Here is an 18,417-nt window from a genome sequence, read left to right on the forward strand (position 1 = left end):
TGCATCGCCTCATTTAGCCTTCTTTGATGCTCCAAGGAAGGCTTTGCATCTTCCTCCAAGATGATTTTGTGCATGCAAAATGTGAGGCTTATTCCCCGAATATCAGCTAGAGTCCATCCGCCCTTTTCCACTTTTGAAAAACCGCCAAGGTGGCCTCAACCTGCATGTTAGTAAGGCAAGAAGAAAGAATAACAGGTAAAGTAGAATTTGAACCCAAGAATTCATACCTAAGGTGTGGAGGAAGTGGCTTCAACTCCAACACCGGTGGCTCCTCAATCGATGGCTTTGTTGGTGGAGTTTTGTGGTTTTCAAGATCTAAGGATAGCCTCCTAGGCTCATATGAATATGAACCCATACCATGCAATGCATTAACACATCCCACTCTACCAACATCCTCATTGACATCCATATTAAGAAGCACGGCCTCAAGGGGATCTTCAACATGGATCATGGAACTTGTGTCATCCACTATCACAGCTGTGACAATCTCCATAAATGAACATGCCTCTGTGCTATTGGGTTGTCTCATTGATTTGCAAACATGGAATACCACCTTCTAATCCCCCACTCGGAAAGTGAACTCACCCACTTCAACATCAACCAATGTCTTCCCTGTAGCTAGGAAAGGCCTACCAAGAAAAATCGTCACTTCAAAGTCCACCTCACAATCCAATATGACAAAGTCGGTCGGTAGTATAAACTTATCCACCCAGACAAGTACATCATCGATTATGCCCAAAGGTCGCTTCATCGATCGATCCGCCATTTGAAGTCTCATTAAGATGGGTCGAGGTTGTCCAATTCCCAAAGTCTTGAGGACCGAGTACGGCATCAAATTTATGCTAGCCCCCAAGTCACAAAGGGCATTGGCAAAATCCGCACTTCCAATAGTACAAGGGATAGTAAAAGCTCCGGGATCCTCAAGCTTGGGTGCCATTGAATGCACTATGGCACTCACTTGATGAGTCATTTTAATTGTTTCGAACTCCATCGACCTCTTCTTTGTTACCAAATCTTTCATGAACTTAGCGTACCCCGGCATTTGCTTAAGTTCCTCCACCAAAGGCACATTGATTGTGAGGCTCTTCATTATGTCAATGAACTTTTTGAATTGATTGTCACTCTTTTGCTTTGCTAACCGTTTAGGATAAGGTGGAGGTGGCCTAGGCAAAGGTGCCTTGGCCTTTGGTACAACCAGCTCGGGCATGTCAATCGTGTGTTCCCTAGACGGGTTCAAGGCATCTTGAGTCTCTACCTCGGATTCATCATCAATATCAATCCGCACATCATTGTTCACATTTTGATTACCAACTCATAAACAATCAAAGGTACATCATCATCCCGCAACTCAACATCTCCATCCATAACTTGCTTTTACTTTGAGGCATTCACATCACCACCTCTCCCACTTCTTGTTGTAAATGCTAACACATGATTATTATTCCCACCCTTCGGTTTCACTACCGTATCACTTGGTAGCGCACCCTTGGGACAAGTATTCAACGCTTGAGAGATTTGGCCTAATTGCACCTCCAAGTTCCGGATAGATGTATTATGAGAAGCTAATTGGGCATCAGAATCTTGGTTCTTTTTCATCATTTGCTCGAACATGCTTTCAATTGGCCCCATATCACTCCCGGATGAACTCGGACCTTGAGAAGGAAAGGGGGTGGATTGTTCGGTTGTTGGTACATGGGGGCCTTTGAAAGCCTTGCCCCCGGTTGCCTTGGTTCCCGCTATTGTTCCACCCTCCTTGATTGTTGTTGTTTCCGCAATTATTGTTATTACCATTCCAATTACCTTGGTTGCTTTGATTACCCCAATTGTTGTTTTGGTTGTTATTATTCCAATTTCCACGCCTTGTTGTTGATTGTTGTTATTCCAATTGCCTCCGCCTTGTTGTAAATTGCCCCAATTTCCTTGAGAACGCCATTGTTGATTCGAAGAGTTGCCTCTATTCCCTTGGTAGTTATTGACATATTGGACCTCTTCGCTTTGATCGTCATAGCACTCATTTGAATAACCACCACCATCATTGTTGTTGTCATATTTTTCATAATTACCTTAAGGATGTTGCCCTCTTTGCCTCCTTTCCAACTATGAATCGTGCAATTCCTTGTGCAAATGGATAACCGTAGGGTCACCTTGGGGCACATTTGCTCGGCTTTGCCATGCCAAAGAGTTGTCGGCCATTTCATCAAGTACATCACATGCCTCTTGGTAAGAAAGTTTCATAAAGTTCCCTCCGGCGAATTGGTGCACAATGCATTGATTCGTGGTGTTGATGCCCCGATAAAAGGTTTATTGAATCATAGCCTCAGTCATGTCGTTATTAGGGCACTCTTTCACCATTGTTCTATAACTTTCCCATATCTCGTGCAAAGGTTCCGTTGGCTCTTGCTTGAAGTCTAGAATTTTATCCCGAAGAGCCGCCATATGACTTAGAGAAAAGAACTTGGGAATAAATTTGTCCGCCAATTCATCCCATGCTGTAATAGAATGATTGGGGAGCCTTTCTAACCAATCCAATGCTTTACCCCGAAGAGAGAACGGGAAAAGCCTCAATCTCAACGAATCCTCAGACATGTTTGTTTGCTTGCTACCCCAACATGTATCCACGAACCTCTTCAAGTGCTTGTAGGCATTTTGATCGGAGGCGCCCATGAAATACCCTCTTTGCTCGAGCAAGGTCAACATAACATTTGTGATTTGAAAGTTCCCCGCCCGGATTCGGGGAGGCATAATAGCACTGGCATATCTTGATTTGATAAAACTCTAGGAGCCACTCTCGGCGGTTGCGGAGGAGGGTCTGGAATATTGTTATTCTCATTTGCATTTATATTGGCATTTCGGCCCCTCTGTGGAACTTGAGGTAAGACCTCATCTTGTTCTAGATCCTCTACCTCCTCCCCCGCAATCACATTGCTGAGAGGGTCATTTGCATTAAGAGCCATTTGTACCTGGTTGATCGACACAAACAGAATTAGTAAACAAGAAGGAAAGAGAAGCAAAACACAAAACTAACTAAACAGATAGTCAACACCGTAAGCTCCCCGGCAATGGCGCCAAAAAGTGATCACTGCCAACTCAACTCTACACTAAGGTAGGAAGAGCAGGTTGCAATAGCTTTTACCTGATATGAAGGTCGAGATCGATTTCCTCAGGGTGCTAGTAGTAGAGTTGGATTGTCTGTCTAGCCTAGAGATGTGTTTGTACTCCTAATATCACTTCAAACATTTTTGGGTTTTTGAATTATAACTATTTTTATAAAACTATTGATTAACACTAAATTATGCTACGAGAATATTGCTAAGTTGTATCTAATGGGAAGAAGGGCACTAGGGTCGTGACACTACCTAGGTGGCTAATTGACGGGTAGATGTTACTAAGGTAAATTGGGGCTTATGCTATAACCGTTGCACAATTTTACCCACTCTCACACCTCTCGGTAGAGAAAGTGACTTTGCCCAATTGACTCTCTTGACACCAAATGGGTAGGCAAATTAGACCAAGCAACTAGGGTTCAAGTAGGGTAATTACTCTCTTGAGGTTTAACCCGTTAATTGGGACTATCATTTCTCATGAGTCCATCCCAATTCCTTGTTGGGTCAATATTGGGGTCATAGACTCTCTTTCTCAAGAAGAGTTAAACCCACAAAGCTTGAATCAGTGTTTGCAACCACCAATTCTAGATTAAAACATAAAATCAACCCAAATAGCAAACATTCATAGTCAATCTAACATTAGATGGCAACACCCATCAATTACCCACACTAGGGTTGAGCCACAACCCTAGCTAATGGGATTAGCTACTCATGCTTGAAGAATAAAATACAGAAATAGATGAAGAACTAAGCATATCAATTAATTGCTAAAATTAAAATACAAGAATCTATTGTAAATATAAAACAAAAGTGCCAAAAATGGCTATAAAATTCGTTCTCATGAACGCAGCCTTTGTCTGATCTCACTCTCCTCTAAAAAATGGTAAAATATTCTATTTATACTAGGCTGGAAAAACTGGACAAAAATACCCCTACGGGTTAGTGCGGGCTGCACTAAATGTACTGTGGCCGCACTGGGCTCTTTCACTTGTGCTTCTCTGAACATGGACTCCGCGAACCGCATAGAATGGACCGCAGCTGCGGATAGAGCTGGCGCGGTCCGCGCAATCACGACCGCGGACCGCATGGCACTGACTTTGCAAACTTTCATCTCTCTGAATCCCATGACCGTGGACCGCACAAAAGAGTAGTGCGGCCGCGGAGCCTTCACCACGGAACGCGAGATGTGTACCGCGGCCGCGCTTCTTCTAGCCTGATTCACCAACTCTCTGAACCACCTAGTGCGGCCCCATTCCACTTTGTGCGGTCCGCACTAGGCCTTCTTTTCTTAAATTTCTTGGCCTTTGATAGTTGAGCAGGTTTCACTCCTTTTTGAGCTAATCTTTGACATTTCGTCACTTTGTCGATCAAACCTGCAATCAAGCACAACTTGTGAGCCTTTTAGGACTATTCTGTAACAATATATGATCAAAGCATAGGCAGTAGGGACATAAAACATGTTAAAATACTAACTTATCAGGTACCACCTCGGGACTGGCGAAGGCGTTATTGGCTTCCTGGAGCCTAGCCTTCTTCTAATAGAGGTCCTCGAGGTCGAGTACCACCTCGGGACTGGCAATGTTGTTGGCTTTCTAGAGCCTAACTTTCCTCTGATGGAGGTCCTCGAGGTCGGGTACCACCTCGCAAAGGCATTATTGGCTTCCTAGAGCCTAATTTTCCTCTGATGAAGGTCCTCGAGGTCGGGTACCACCTCGGGACTGGCGATGTTGTTGGCTTCCTATAGCTCCTGGAGGTCGGGTACCACCTCGGGACTGGCGAAGTTGTTATTGGCTTCTTGGATCCTAACTTTCCTCTGATGGAGGTCCTCGAGGTCTCTACCTCTGGACTGGCGATGTTGTTGGATTCCTGGAGCCTAACTTTCCTCTGATGGAGGTCCTCGAGGTCGAGTACCACCTCGACACTAGAGAAGGCATTATTGGCTTCCTGGAGCCGAGCCTTGTTTTGATGGAGGTCCTTGAGGTCTGGTACCTCCTCGGGATTGGCGATGGTGCTTTAGATCGGCTTTGAGGCAGGCAAATCGTCGTCGTTTTTTCCATATATATACAAGGAAGTTTTTTCTTTTTTGGAGATCCCACCATTTTAAGCAGTTGCCCTTCTCTTTCCACGTCAAACCTTTCGTTGTTTAAGTACTAACGTACTTGCATAGATTCCTACTTTAGTTCTCCAATTTTGCCGTAATCATGACTACTGCATCAGGGTCTGCCCAACAGAGAAGGGAGAGCTCCGCCTCCGGCATTCAGGACCAACGAGAGTATGCCCTGAAGGTTGCTTCTTCGATAGGTGAAGAACATCTTGGGTTAGTAAATAAAGACTGCGGATTGGGGGAAAAAGTAATGTTAAGGACACTTCCCCCGGGAGAGGGCATCAGGGATGGTACCGATGGATTCTTGAATGTGTACACATATCCTTTCACACTAGGCCCCCTTGATAGGGTTGTGCTCGACTTCTGCCTAGAGTATCGGGTTACCTTGGTGCAAATCCATCCGTTATTTTGGCGAATAGTATTGATGGTGAGATGTTTTGCGGAGAAGGCGGGGCTTGAATTCACTCTTAATCATCATGTCAGGCTGTACCTGTCCTTCCACCATAAAGGTCTACTAACTTTGCGATGCCGATCGACCATGCCCTTAGTTGTTGATGAAGAGGAAGACGGAGACCAGGGGTGGATGTGTCACTTCATCCGAGTGCAGACCGCTGACATTATCCTCGTGGAGCTTATGCCATTCCCTGAGGAATGAAACTATACACGTAAGTGGTGCATTTCGTGCCCTCTCAGTTTTATATATGGCGAAAGCTGGTTTCGTAACTGTGCCTTCGTTTCTTTTCCTACAACGGTTTCATGGACGCTAGACAACGTTACTAATTTGTCGGATTGGGTCCGAAAGTTGGCAACCCAGTCGACCTGTGCCCCGGGGTAGATGGGAAGCGAAATATCTTGGTAAGTGTTGTGTTATACTTTCCCCTCTCTTCCTTTATTTGGATAGGCATTTTCCCTTTATGCGTATTAAGCTTGATGTTGTAGGCATTGAAGAGCCTTCCAAGGCGAGGTCGCGCTCCTTTGGAGAGGGGTAAGGGTTGCCAACTCCTGGGCTGAGGAACGACAACAATAAGCGAGAGATGGTTTTACAGGGCAATGGCGCTCAAAATAAGGTAGAACGGGACCGGGGCTTTAGAGCGGAAGCATCGTCCGGGCCTGCCATATCCGCGGTTCCTGGTTCTAGAAAGAGGGTTTCTCCGTTGATGTCGCCTTCTTTTTCCGTTGATAGTACTTCGAGAGATACTAGAAAATCGGGGTCGCATACACCGAGCAACCTTGCTTCGACCGGAGCCAACTCTTTCAGGGCTAAAGGAACTGGATTGGCAGGTGAACGCTCAGCCTTCAAGGAAGCCGAGCGACTTCACTTTGTGGTGAGTTTCAGCACAGGTATTTCGAGCTACGCGCCTTCTCTTCCTTATGTGGGTTTTCTTTTGTAGGCGTTCGACAATCTTAAGTCCTTAAGCTTTGGATGAGGAGAGATCCCTTAAGCTCCTTTGTAATGAAAAGAAAGTCGAGCTGGTACACTTACAATATGAGGTAGGCCGGATCTTGAATTACGAGAACCGCCTGAAGGAGCAGGTAAATTTCTATCCTGGGTGAGCGTGCATTCCGCCTCCTGGTTCCTGAGGCTAAAACTTCGTTTATTTAAGTTGTGGAAAAAGACGGAGGCCCTGGAGTGCCTTCGAGATGAAGTTGGTCGGGCCAGGCGTGAGCATGATGAGCTAAAAGTTCGGGCGGACGCTCAGGCTTTAGAGGGGAAGGACACCTTAGCTAAAGTTCCTGCTTTTGAAGCTCAACTATTCTTAGCTCGTGAAAATGCTTCAGTTCAGACAGAAATGATTGCGAAGCTCGAGTCCGAGCTTTCAAAGGTGAGGGTCGAAGTCATTGACACTCGGGCTGGAGCTGTAATGAGCAGGACTAAAGTTGACCAGGAGATGGCGATCTATTCAAAGGATTTGCCGATGCTCAAGCTGAGCTGAGAAGGATCCTCGGCCGCAAAGGGAGGATTAAAGAATATTCTAATTGCAAGTCTCGGAGAAATACCCTCGAAGAGATCTGTGCTTGGGGCTTCACCCTCTCGGAGGAATTGGCGCTAGCAAGGGCGGACAAGCGTGATGCTCGGTTGCTTTTGCCCGATGCCGAAGAAAGCGAAGATGAGGCCTGCAGGTCGTAGCCCCGGGGGGGCATAGATTTTGTCATCTGTATTTAGCACTTTCATAGCATGTTTGTAAATGGAGATTGCATTTTTTCGCATATGTGTATGGAAGAAAACCTTGCGGCTTTATTTCCTTTGTATCTTTTTCTGTCTTGAATTTATCCAGGCGAGCTGATTTCTGCATTGGTAGGAATCTTTAGAATCGTGATGTGGCCCGGGGCTCATTAGACTGGCCTATAGGCTCTTACGTACTTTTGCTCTTAGGCATATTTAGGCCACCCGTTTTGGGCTCAGTCCCCGAGTCGGGCATCGACTCAAGCTTATTTGACCTTTGAGTGGCCGAAATTTAGGCTGGCGATAGTGGCTCTTACGTTTTTGGTCGATGCAAACTGTATGTGGGCTGGCGACAATGGCTCTTACGCTTTTGGTCGATGCGACCTTTTAGTGTATGTGGGCTGGCGACAATGGCTCTTATGCCTTGCTCTTGGGCATATTTAGTTAACTATTTTGGGTTCAGTCTCCGTATCAGGTTACGATTCGAGCTCATTCGACCCTCAAGTTTTGTGTGGGCTGGCGACAATGGCTCTTACGCCTTGGATCGAAGCGACCTTTTAGTGTATGTGGGCTGGTGACAATGGCTCTTACACCTTGCTCTTGGTCATATTTAGTTAACTATTTTGGGTTTAGTCTCTGAATCGGGTTGCAATTCGAGCTCATTCGATCCTCAAGTTTTGTGTAGGCTGGCGACAATGGCTCTTATGCCTTGGGTCGAAGCGACCTTTTATGTGGGTTGGCGGCAATGGCTCTTACACCTTGGGTCGAAGCGATCTTTTATGTGGGCTTTATTTTTTCCTAGATAAGGATAGGTAGCATTTGCCTGACTCTTCGACGGCTTAATAAAAAACCTCGATTGTGAGTCGTTATATGGCAATGATCGAGCACCTCAGAAGGTTTGGCTCAGAGGTTGAGTATCTCGAAGCCGATGTTTAGGAGCTATGTGGTCGAAGCTCTTTTGTCTGTATCGAGGGTAGCCTATTTAGCCGGTTCTTTTCGAAGTAAATTCAGAGTAATTGAAGGCATGTGATTTTGTAGCAATAGTCGGGCGTCCCCGAGTCATGTTAGTTCGACTGGTATAGTTGTGTGACCGGAGTCACTTGTGTTTGGCTGGAGCCTTTGAGTCTCAAGTGAAGTAGTTCGGCATCTATATTGAGGGTATGCCTTTTTAGGGATCTTACAAGTTCGCTATATAGCCCAAACTTTGGGATCGGGTTTATGCCTTTAGTAAGGTCTTACAAGTTTTACATGTCATTGAGGTCTTACAGTTTTGGATACTTGGTACAAGTATTGTTCATGCCTTGCTTGAGGTCTTACAGATATAGTTGTTGCCTTATGTAGGTCTTATGAGACCGAGTCTACCCGCTCGGGGTCTTATGGCCTCGCGTTTTGATAAGTCGATGGAGGTGGCGCTTGAAGGTAGTCCCCAAGTTGTCGAGGGTTTCTTAACTCGAGAGCCATTACTTGTAAATTTTGTATTGCCTCATTGAGGGCTTACAGTTTCAGAGATCCCGACCCTGGGTCGTGCGTGTTTTGAGATTTTGGCGCCAGTCCCCGAGTATTCAGGGCACTTTCGTCCTTGGAGATGTTTCGTGATTTTTATGCTACCTCATTGAGGGCTTATGAGCTTGAAGTCCCGACCGGAGGTCGTTCAGGTGTTGAGTTGTTGATGCCAGTCCCCGAGTGTTCGGGACACTTTCGGCGGAGAAGTTGTTTTTGCGGAGATGCAGAGCTTCTTTTGGAGTGTGAGATGCTTTGATAAAAGATATTCTTTAGTTATTTAGTACAAGTGTACATGTTTTCACCGTCGGGGGCCCGGTTATACGGACACGGCTCGTTCGACTATTTGGCCCGGTACATCACATTCCTATCAGGACTCCATTTGGCATTTCTTGGCTTTTTCGAGTGTATGGCCTCCCGGGGAGATGCCCCTCAGCGTGTGAGGTTGATTTGCAAAGGAAGCCTTGAACACTTGTTGGATCTTCCTTAGCTAGCATGTAAGTGTTGCCTCGTTAAAAACCTTGCCAGTAAAAACCTTCTTGGGATAAAACTCGGACGAAGGAAAAGAGTGCAACGGATGCTTTAAAACCTTAAGGTCTTCGAGCTGGGTTAGCGTTTTGACTGCTTCGGTCGGGCACCTGCATAAGGGTTAGTACGAAATATGAAATGAAAAAGGGAGATGGTTATACCTTAGTGTGGTATGTGTCAGCAATGTTTCGAGGACCGATATGTCCTAGTTACTCGAGATGAGGACGCGGTATAGTCCCTTACTTTGTTTAATCGGGCTTACTCGAAGGTGTAGTTTGGTTACCCTTTGGCTCTTTTGCGGGTGGAGGTATTGGTGCTGGTGCCACGCCATGCACCGCAAACATTTCCCTCGCCGCATGATATTCCCCGTAGATGGTTTTAATCCCATCCTTTGTTAGGAATTTCATCATTTGGTGGAGAGTGGATGGTACTACTCTCATGCAGTGTATCCACGGCCGTCCGAAGAAGGCGTTGTACCTCATGTCTCCTTCGATGACATGGAATTTAGCATTTTGGGTTGTGCTGGCCGTGGTGAACAGGAGGGTGTTTTCTTCTTTCGTTGTTTCACTTGCCATGTTGAATCCATTGAGGACTCGAGTGGCGGGCACAATTTGGTCAAGCAGCCCGAGCTGCTCTATCACCCTCGACCTGATAATGTTGGCCGAGCTACCTGGATCCACGAGTACATGTTTTATTTGAAAAGCATTTACAAGGAAAGAGATTACCAGTATGTCATTGTGAGGTTGAGATAAGGTCTCGGTGTCCTCTTCACTGAACGTGAGGGAATCCTCGGGTATATACCCTCGGGTTCGCTTTTCTCTAGGGATGGATATTTTTGTCCTTCTCATCACAGGTTCCTACAGGGCATCGACGCCTCCCAAGATCATGTGGATGATATGTTGTGGCTCATTTGTTTCATTCTTCTTGGTCGCCTCTCTTTCTCGGAACTGATTTTTGGCTCGGTCGCTGAGGAATTCCTGGAGGCGACCTTTGTTATGTAGTTAAGCTACCTCTTCTCGGAGTTGGTGGCAAACCTCGGTCCTGTGGCTGTGCGTGTTGTGAAACTCGCACACTAAGTTATGATTCCATTTTGAGGGATCTGATCATACAGGCCTGGGCCACCTGGTGTCTCTAATTTTACTGATGGCGAACACGATGTCTGATACATCGATGTTGAAGTTGTATTCTATTAAGTGAGGTGCCCCTGTTGGCCCTGTGTTCCTATCGAATCTGTCCCTATTGATGAGTCCCCGAGGATCCTCCCCTCGGTCTATCCTTCTATCATTGCGAGGTGTGTTGTGCCTCGGGGCATTCCTCCTATCCTCGGTGTATGGCTGATACCTTTCTTTGTTTGGCTTGGGTTCCTTCGTCGGAAGCCTACTCAAGTATACTAAGCCCAAAAGGGCTCCCAGCTAGTCATCTTCGGCCCTGATCTTTGACTGGTATCGATTGTGGACGTCCGACCAGGTCACAGCGGGATACTCGATCAAATTCTATTTCAACTGTTTTGAAGCCACCGAGCTTCGCTCATTCAGACCTTGAGTGAAAGCCTGCACTGCCTAGTCGTCGGAGACTGGTGATAGCTCCATCTGTTCCATTTGGAAGCGAGATACGAACTCTCACAACATTTCATTCTCTCTCTGCTTGATTTTGAACACGTCGGATTTCCTCGTTGCTACTTTGATGGCACCAGCATATGCTTTTATGAAGGAGTCTACTAGCATAGCAAATGAATCTATGGAGTTAGGATCTAGGTTGTGATACCACATCATGGCCCCCTTTGAGAGTGGTTCCACAAACTTCTTTAGCAAGATGGAATCGATCTCGTCATCCTTTATATCGTTGCCCTTCACTGCACAAGTGGAGGCAGCAACATGTTCATTGGGATATGAGGTCCCATTGTACTTTAGGAGTTCTGGTATTCTGAACTTCTTTGGAATGGGTTTCGGGGTTGCTTCCTCTAGGAACGGCCTTTGTATGAACTTCTTCGAATCCACATCTTTCAGGATCGGGGGTGCGCCCGGAATTTTGTCCACCCTGGAGTTGTAGGCTCTCGACCTTCTTATCGTTGGCTTCTATCATTTTCTCACACGATTCGATCCTTCTAGTGAGGTCCTCAAGCATTTTTGCGATGACAGGATTGGCTATCGACCCATTATTGCTCGATCTCTCCGGTACCTGTTCGACTGGGGGAGTTATCCCCGGTGCTACCGTGCTAGGAGTTTTCTGGTGACTTTGCAGCTGAGCAATAGCTAGCTGTTGTGCCTGCAACATCTCAAAAAAAACATGAAAGCTAACCTCACGTTCTTCCCTAGTTGGGGTTTTCTGAACTTCTTGTGGATCTCCTTGACGCACGCTCCTATCGGTATACGAGCTTATATCGACCCATTGGGCGTCGCGTGAGATTGCGTCCATGGGGACACCAACACCTGGAACAGCCACACCATTTTCCCCGTGGTCCTCAAGATTGTTGTTTTCACCTCTGTTTACTGAGTTAGACATTTCGACCTAAAATCGAAGATCTTGGACAAGAAAAAGCGTGAAAGATAACTTGCATTATAGGACAAAACCAGCAAGAAAATAATCATTATTATTTTTAGCCCCACTGTGGGCGCCAAACTGTTTACCGTGAAGATGGTAATAACAATTAAATTTGTTAATAGGACTCTAAAAATACATGATCTATTTTTATGCTAGTTTGTTAAGCAAATGATGCTATGTGTGAAGTGTAGAAACGAGATAAAAAGCAAGAAGCGAATTGATAACCAAACCGATGGGCCAATTATCGGGGCCTCAAGCCTGTCGATTCAGGGCCTCAAGGTCGATTCCGGAGCTTGGCAGGGAGCTACCGAGGGGGGTCGGAATACGGCTAACATTTAAAGATAAATCAATGGAGGCTCTTTATGGCCAATGATAAGCAATAAATGATGAACAGATATGAATACAATAAATGACAGCAATAATATCAAGAGAATAAGTTAGAGAGTAAAATGGAATGTTTCTTGTATATTTCGTGTGGAGTAATTGAAGCAACAGCCCCTTATAAAGTGGCAAGGATCCCCTTTATATAGGAGGGGAATCCCAAATAGTACAAAAATGTATTAATTACAAAGATGAGGGGATGGGACAGCTACATGACACCTTGATTCAGGGCTAAGGTAGTCCACTAAACTTCTGTCAGTCCTAGTTGTGCGCCTAGGGGGCTTCCCATTTTTACCATTACCGAAGTCGTTGCTATCCCGAGTTCGAATGCCGACGACCCTCGAGGGACGGCACCCGATCCGTGGTCTCGAGCCTTCGAGGTGATCTTTCGAGATGCCTTAACAACAAGAAATTGGCCCCTCCAATTTTGCCATATACAATTATCATCAATATACGCTAAAGGAACAAAGCCTAAGTGAAAATAATCAAATTAACTCAAAAATTTTGAAATTAGCTCAAATTTGGCCCCCAGGCCCACTTCTCGGAATCCAAGAAAAATTACAAAACTGGAAAACCCATTCACTCACGAGTCTACCCATATCAAATTCACCAAAATCCGATATCAAATGGCCATCTGAATCCCCAAAACAACTCTCCAAATCTTCTTCCATTTTCCTCAATTTTCACCCCAAATTCCCAAATTAAATGATAAGAATCAAGATATAATCATGGAATTTAACCAAATTTGAGTGAATAATACTTACCCCAATCAATCCTCTGAAAATCCCCTCCAAAATCTCCTTCTCCCGAGCTCTCTAATGAATCTTGAGATTATGGACCAAAACCCTCGATTTTGAACTTAAACATTCTGCCCAGGTGTTTTCTTCTTCGCGAACGCGACAGCTCCCTCGTGTTCGCGAAGAACAAGTTTCCTCTGACCAAAATTCCCTTCTTCGTGAACACGAAGGCCCACTCATGAACGCGAAGACCACTCAGCTCGACTCTACGCGAACGTGAGGCCTAGGTCGGGAACGTATTGCCTTAACGCATACTCCTTCGCGAACGCGGGACCTATATCGTGAACGCGAAGAACAACTCAGCTGCCCCTCTCATTAACCCTTCGCGAATGCGAGAGCCCTCTCGGAACGCGAAGAAGAAATTCTCTGCAACAAAATACAAGAAATCTTCCAACTCCAAAAGCCAAGAATTGATCTGTTAACCACCTGAAACTCACCTGAGGCCCTCGGGACCTCAACCAAACATGACAACACATCCCATAACATTATTCAAACTTGTTCCAACCTTCGGAACATCCAACATTAAATCACCCTCGGATTCAAGCCTAAGAATTTCCAAATTTCGCAAACGATGCAAAAACCTATCAAACCTCATCCGAATTACCTAAAATTTTGCACACACGTCACAAATGACACAATGGACCTACTCCAACTTTCAGAATTCTAATCCGAACTCGATATCAAAATTTTCATTGCCGACCGGAAAATGCCAAAATTTTAATTTCGCCAATTCAAGCCTAAATCTACCACGGACTTCCAAAATACATTCCGATCACGCTCCTAAGTCGCAAATCACCTAACGAAGCTATCCGAGCCATCAGAATTCACATCCGAGACCTTCTACCCATAAGTCAACACCCAATTGACTTTTCCAACTTAAGCTTACTCAAAAGAGACTAAGTATCTCATTTCTCTACAAAACAACTCCGAACTCGAACCAACCAACACGATACGATAAAATATAGCTGAACAACACATAAAGAAGCAAAAATGGGGAAAACGGAGCGATAACTCATGAAACGACTGGCTGGGTTGTTACAGAATCAAATTGATGAAGTTTTGTTTGTTGAAAATTTAAATTGCTTAAGTTGAAACAAATAACTTTCGGAAGATTTATATTTAAAAGAGTCGGTAATCATTGAATTCACTTGATAGCGTGATAACAATAAAATTTTAGCTTCTATATGTATTTCTCTCAGGAATAACTGTTTATTGCTAATAAAATTATATTTTGCTTACTAAGAAATAATCAATTAATAACTCTCCACGAGGCTATGTAAATCAATTGATATATGACTCGTGACAATTAAACTGAAATAATTTTCTTGTCTGAATTGTGCTAAAAATAGCAAAAACCTCTTGCAATTACTTTTTATTAAAAATCAATAATCATGCCAACTACAACTCCTTCGTGAGAATTAGAATGGAAGTAAGCAAGATTACAGACTTGGAATGATATCTTAAAAAGAATTACTCTCACTCTATTATTTTATCCAATAGTTATCGTATATTATTTTTGCTTCGTAAAAATTACAAAATTGACATACAACTAACTTGGGAGAATAAATAGATAGAAGTGATAATAATTAATTAAAACTAATATTCCAACACAATATAGAAATATAAGTAGAAAGTTACAGGTCAAGCATGTAGTAAAATTGAGATTAATATTATAACGATATCGAGCTTCATCAACTATCCCAAAAAAAGAGATTATTCCATTATGGAGTATTTAAATCTCACAAAGAAAGGAATTATTAAAATACTATCAACACTCTTAGAAAATTCAAAAATTACAAGAGGAAAATGAAAGAGATAAAGAAAGAAGCAAAGACCAAAGCTAGAGAAAAAGCTGCTAATTAGGCATGTATGATCTCTTCTTCTTTCAACACAAATATGACATACTATTTATAGAAATCAAATCTCAAAAGATGCCATGTTGCCTCGTGGTTCTTTTGCCATGATGCCTCGTGGTTCTATTGCCATGATGCCTTGTGCTTCTATTGCCATGAGGCCCCGTGCTTCTTTTTATTCCCTTATTTGCTTTATCATAATATTTTTATTTCCTGCAAAATACTATCAGAAAATACAGATAATTGACATATATATATATATATATATATATATATATATATATATATATATATATATATATATATATATATATATTTAAGTATATGATATATGAATATTTTATACTCATTACATGTCATGCCTTATTACCTCTCCTCAATACTTTGGCATGCCTCTCCGTCTCCTCAGACCCACCAATGTCAATTACCTCTCACACTGCCTCACTGGGGTATCCGGACATCTCCTTTTTATATATCTGAATCATCTTAGTTTCACTTTCCGAAACTTGTTTGCCACAGAAATCACTTCGATCATGTCCCGAATATCTTGCCTTTTCTCTATTTTTATTTCTTATTTTTCATCATTTCATTTCGGATTATCTTTATAAAGTTGGCACTCTTCATAGCTTACATATCTGAAGTATCGGGTGTTCCTTATTTATTGTTGTTCTCTATGACATAGGTGTAATTATGGTTGTCTAACAGGACGGGTCGTCCTGTCCCGTCCAGGGACATCCCGTCCCGTCCCACTTCAATTTAAACGGAATGGGCCAATGCTAAATGGGACACGGGATGGGACGGGACGGCCATTTCATCCCGTTTGTCCCGTCCCATCCCGCCTGTCTTGCCTGGATTTTTATTTTTTTTTAAATCTAGCCATTGGGTAACGGCTTAAATTGCAAAAATAACCGTTGCCAACGTAAAAAACAGCCAAAATTGCCCCCCACCCCCACCCCCCAAAACACCCCCTCCCTTCCCCCACAAAATTCTCTCAATTTTGTTACTATCAACTATCAAGTGATAGTTTTCAAGTTTCAAGTATTTGGGCAAATTTTTGGAGCAACTTTCAAGCTTCAAATTAATTCGTCAAGTATTTGGAGCAATATTTTGTGCAATTTCTTCAACTTTTAATACTTAATCAAGGTGCACTCGTTCCATCTCCTAATTTTAATATATAATTTTTGCGTATTCTTTTAGTTCTTAATTTTTGTGTTTACTTTACGTGTTCTAATTTCGTATTTCATTTGTGTGTTTAATTTTTGTGTTAGCATTTTTAATTTAATTTCGTATTTAAATTATGGCACCTAAAAATGTATTTGGCATGTTTAAAAAAGTGGTAAAAAAATAGTAAAGGTGAAAGTAGTAGTAATCCTAATACTAGTCCTAATCCTAACCCTTCTCCAAGAATTAGAAAATATATAGATAAAATGACTCATGTTGATGAAACTTTATTTTTTTCAACCCCCCGCATTTTATGATGTTAATGTCAGAGAACAACTAGATCATGAAACTTTACAAAGACAATTTGGCAATGATATAGTTTTTGAGGACGAATAAAATGAGGAAGAAGAATTAGATGAAACACCCACTAGTCCCGCAATACAAACTCCAACTCAGAATCAATTTCGGTCTGGAGCTTTACCGCCTGTACCTCCTGTAAGGGGTAAGCCTAAGGCTGAACGTCCCAAAACATCACGTGTATGGAAATTTTTTAAACATGATAAAGTCAATCATCGTGCTATATGTGAAAAATGTAAGCAACAATTTGCAAACACAAAAAGTGGTGGGACTGGAGGGGTTTAACTAGACACTTAAAAAAGGATCACAAATCTTTATGGATACAAGCTAACATAGAAGCTGGAAAAATTATAGATCATATCACCCGTACTGGCACTCCTAGTGAATTTGGTTCTAATCAAATTCAACAACAACTTGACCCTTCTTCTGGTCATGTTTTACTCCCCTATAACAAAGATAGAGATCATGAGAACTTAGCAAAAATGGTGGTTGTTTGTGGCTTACCTTTTACTTTTCCGTCTCATCCTGCTTTTGCGCATTATATACAAGAAACTTATAACCCTGCTTTTCAAGGTTTTCCTAAGACCACGGTTAGAAATGATGTTTTTAAATTTCAAACCGAATATCTTCAGTATATTCGTTGTGTATTTTTTCACTTAGATTGTAAAGTGTCTATCACATCTGATATAGGTCGTAGTCCTAATGGTTGTGATTATTTAACCGTTACATGTCCTTGGGTTGATCATCACTGGAACATGCAAAAACGTATTATTGGTTATACATTTGTTGATTCAAAACACACTGGAGTATATATTGCAACTATTGTTGATTCAAAACACACTGGAGCATATATGGACTCATTGATAAAGTTTTAACTATCACCGTAGATAATGCTTCTGCTAACACAACCACAACAAATAGCTTAAAATCTAGACTTTGTCCAATTAATCTAGCAATTTTTCATGTTAGATGTGCATGCCATATTTTTAACTTGGTTGTAAAAGATAGTCTTAATTTATTTTCTAATACTTGTTGTAAAATACAACATACTTGTGCCTATATTTTTTGTGCTAATAAAGCTAGTAGAATTCATGAATTTGCTCAACAATGTGCTAGTGTTAACCTTCCATTTAGAAAAGTTCCAAAAGATGTTTGTACTAGGTGAAATTCTACTTATGAAATGCTTAAAGTTGCTTATGACTATCGGGTGCCTATCCAAAAGGTATTTAATATGCATAATGGTATCCCCGCTGATCAAATTGTTGATTCTGATTGCGATGAGATCAAAGAGCTTACTAAAGTTTTAGAAAAAATTTATTATGCTACAAAACAATTTTCTGGTATATATTATCCTACTGTTACACAAATATTATGGTATATTTGTGAATTTTTTGTTGTATTTGGTAAGTATAAAACAAATCCAACTTATGCACTGGTCATTAATAAAATGATTTCAACTTTTAAAAAGTATTTTTCCCATTCCCGAAGTATATTTAATTTCTACTCTACTTAACCTATCTTTAAAACTAAGTGGTGCAACGAGACTTGTTCGTAAAATTTATGAGAATTTAGCAACTCAAGAAAATGAACAACCATCTCTCGAAGACTGTCAAGCTAGCATATATTCTTATGCTAGATCAATGTTTGACAAATATAAATCTATGGAAATAACAGGTTGTGAAACTGCTCCTTCTACTTCTAAGTCTAGAGCAGAAGTTTTATGGGAAGATATGGATGATATAACAGGTTTTGATTCCTCTATTGATGATGAACTTGATTCTTATCTTAATCAAGGATTGGAAAGTATTAAAAACAAAGAAGGCAAGGAACAACTTTTGTCATGGTGGAGGGAGCGTGGCAAGGCTTTTCCAACACTTTCAAGAATGGCCCGAGATATCCTGGCTATTAAAGCATTATCAATAGCATC

This window comes from Nicotiana sylvestris, chromosome 5 (genome assembly GCF_000393655.2).
Source record: "Nicotiana sylvestris chromosome 5, ASM39365v2, whole genome shotgun sequence".
In the NCBI taxonomy this organism is placed as follows: domain Eukaryota; kingdom Viridiplantae; phylum Streptophyta; class Magnoliopsida; order Solanales; family Solanaceae; genus Nicotiana; species Nicotiana sylvestris.